The 3,465-nt window shown below is 56.0% G+C and overlaps 1 non-coding gene across 1 annotated transcript; it reads left to right on the top strand.

Annotated features, from left to right (window-relative positions):
* The first annotated feature begins 652 nt into the window (after positions 1-652).
* Positions 653-2,467, top strand: LOC142565146 (small subunit ribosomal RNA). Its single transcript, XR_012824829.1, has one exon. It is a non-coding gene; the product is annotated as a small subunit ribosomal RNA (ribosomal RNA).
* Positions 2,468-3,465: the final 998 nt, after the last annotated feature.

Below are 3,465 nucleotides of genomic sequence, written 5' to 3' on the forward strand. Positions count from 1 at the left end.
TTACGAGGCGGTACGATTTCCGCCAAACGCTCGTCGAAAGCGCCACGAGTACGGCCCCATGGAGGTTTGGGTACTTATCGCTGCTATTATATGGGGGTCCCAGAGAGCAGTCGCCCCCAAAGCGACCTGGGTGTTTGATGTGCGGCGGGCTTCGTGCCCGTCAAGCGTGTCCCCGGTATCGCTCCCGTGGATCCCACAGCTGACGTCTGCAGCCTCATCCGCTTGATGCGTTAGGGGCTGGTTGTCGGACGACGCTTTTTCCACGATATCGAGGTGTGTTCCCCATCGTCCTCGGACGAGTCAAATACGAAAGCGCCGAAGGCGCGGGCGTGACCCGTCGCCTGGCGGCTTTGCCGTCTCGGCTACGTTGCAAGTGTCGGTCGGTCCACCAGTGCTGCGGGCTCGAGAGAAACCGCAAGCCGCGATCGAGTTGACACAACCAGTCTATCGAGAATGTTGCGTGCTTCTTGCCGCGTGGCGATACCCGGCCCTGCGGGGAGGGCGCCGTAGCGAGCTCGAACGCCGTCGTCTCGGACTGTGCAAAGTGCTACACTTTGCGAGAACGAAGCGTGTTGGGGCGCCTGAAGGTGGCCTCGGCATCGCAAAAACGGCGTCCGGCCTGCTTGAAAGGCTGGACGCGCAGTTGAACGATTACCTGGTTGATCCTGCCAGTAATCATATGCTTGTCTCAAAGATTAAGCCATGCATGTCTAAGTACATGCCGAAATAAGGCGAAACCGCGAAGGGCTCATTAAATCAGTTATGGTTCCTTAGATCGTTTCTTCCTACTTGGATAACTGTGGCAATTCTAGAGCTAATACATGCAGTGAGCCTGAAGCCCTTTGGGCGACGGGTGCTTTTATTAGACCAAGATCGATCGGGTTTCGGCCCGTATTGTGTGGTGACTCTGGATAACTTTGTGCTGATCGCATGGCCACGAGCCGGCGACGTTTCTTTCAAGTGTCTGCCTTATCAACTTTCGATGGTAGGTTACTTGCTTACCATGGTTGTTACGGGTAACGGAGAATCAGGGTTCGATTCCGGAGAGGGAGCCTGAGAAACGGCTACCACATCCAAGGAAGGCAGCAGGCGCGCAAATTACCCACTCCCGGCACGGGGAGGTAGTGACGAAAAATAACAATACGGGACTCTTTTGAGGCCCCGTAATTGAAATGAGTACACTCTAAATCCTTTAACGAGGATCAATTGGAGGGCAAGTCTGGTGCCAGCAGCCGCGGTAATTCCAGCTCCAATAGCGTATACTAAAGCTGCTGCGGTTAAAAAGCTCGTAGTTGGATCTCAGTTCCAGACGAGTAGTGCATCTACCCGATGCGACGGCTCGGACTGAACATCATGCCGGTCCTTTCTTGGTGCACTTCATTGTGTGCCTCGAGAAGGCCGGTGCTTTTACTTTGAAAAAATTAGAGTGCTCAACGCAGGCGAGTCGCCTGAATAAACTTGCATGGAATAATAGAACAAGACCTCGTTTCTGTTCTGTTGGTTTTTGGAATACGAGGTAATGATTAAGAGGGACAGACGGGGGCATTCGTATTGCGCCGCTAGAGGTGAAATTCTTGGACCGTCGCAAGACGAACTACTGCGAAAGCATTTGCCAAGAATGTTTTCTTTGATCAAGAACGAAAGTCAGAGGTTCGAAGGCGATCAGATACCGCCCTAGTTCTGACCATAAACGATGCCAACCAGCGATCCGCCTGAGTTACTCAAATGACTCGGTGGGCAGCTTCCGGGAAACCAAAGTGTTTGGGTTCCGGGGGAAGTATGGTTGCAAAGCTGAAACTTAAAGGAATTGACGGAAGGGCACCACCAGGAGTGGAGCCTGCGGCTTAATTTGACTCAACACGGGAAAACTTACCCGGCCCGGACACTGGGAGGATTGACAGATTGAGAGCTCTTTCTTGATTCGGTGGATGGTGGTGCATGGCCGTTCTTAGTTGGTGGAGCGATTTGTCTGGTTAATTCCGATAACGAACGAGACTCTAGCCTATTAAATAGGTGCGGGGTTCCCAGCACCTTACAACCTTCTTAGAGGGACAAGCGGCTCCTAGCCGCACGAAACAGAGCAATAACAGGTCTGTGATGCCCTTAGATGTCCGGGGCCGCACGCGCGCTACACTGAAGGAAGCAGCGTGTCTTTATCCCTGTCTGAAAAGACTGGGTAACCCGTGGAACTTCTTTCGTGATTGGGATAGGGGCTTGCAATTGTTCCCCTTGAACGAGGAATTCCCAGTAAGCGCGAGTCATAAGCTCGCGTTGATTACGTCCCTGCCCTTTGTACACACCGCCCGTCGCTACTACCGATTGAATGATTTAGTGAGGTCTTCGGACCGATGTCCGGCGCGGCCTTTCGGTTGCGCCGGTCTGTTGGAAAGATGACCAAACTTGATCATTTAGAGGAAGTAAAAGTCGTAACAAGGTTTCCGTAGGTGAACCTGCGGAAGGATCATTACCGGATTGTGAAGGGTGACGAGCGCCATTGTTTCAACCCCGTGTGGGTGAAGCAGCTCGCTGCGCCCGACGCTTTCCGCCGCTGGCCCCGCTTGGACGCGGGGACGGCTATACCCGAACATGCCGGGGACTGCCTGAATTTTGAGGGGCGCCCCGTGCGAAATTTGTTGCGCCCAGTGGACGCAGGCTGCAACCTTGGACGGTTGGCTTGGCCGCGCCCGCGGGTAGAAACGGCGTAACGCACAATGGGTGGGCTTTCTGTCCGCCTCGGCGCTCTTGCGCGGAAGGGGAGTAAGACGACCCGACCTGCTGCTTTGCCCAGTACGAGGGGAACGGCGAAGCGTGCGGTCGGTCAAGGAACTGACGGTCGAGAGCTGCTGCCGCTTAGTACACACGGAACCGTGGTGCGAGCGCTCTCCCGTCCTCCGCGGCAAACGCTGCCGAGTCTGAAAAGGCTGGCGGCTGCCGGTCGCTTCCTGCGGCGAGTATGGAGTAACGACCAGACTTTGTTGCTGCCCAAGTACTAAAGGAACGGTGTGGCGCTCGGTCGGTCATGGAAGTGGCGGTATGAGGGTGCGGCTGCCAAGTACGGAAGGAACCGTGGCCTAAAGCGCTCTCCCGTCCTCCGCGGCAAATGCTGCCGAGCCCGACAGGGCCGGCGGCTGCCGGTCGGCTCCTGCTCGTGACGCGCGAGGTGTCCGAGATCGCGGTTCAATGCGACGACGTCTGCAGGCTATTTGCCCGCCGCCGAGGGAAAGGCGGCGTTGCTGCGAAGTACCGAAGGAAACGCGGCTTTGCTACGTCGGAAGCGTTCTGCGGTTAGCGGACTTGTGCGCTTTGGGAAGGCGCCGCACGTCGAAAGAGGAAATGTACGGACAGACGAGGGACCGTAGTCCCGGATTCGAACGCACTTGCGGCCAAGCACCTTGCTGGCTTCGTCTTCCGCCTCAAGTAGACTTGTGGCTCCGGCGCAGAAAGCCCCTCCCTGGCACTGGCCGA

This window comes from Dermacentor variabilis, chromosome 11, assembly GCF_050947875.1.
Source record: "Dermacentor variabilis isolate Ectoservices chromosome 11, ASM5094787v1, whole genome shotgun sequence".
Taxonomy (NCBI): domain Eukaryota; kingdom Metazoa; phylum Arthropoda; class Arachnida; order Ixodida; family Ixodidae; genus Dermacentor; species Dermacentor variabilis.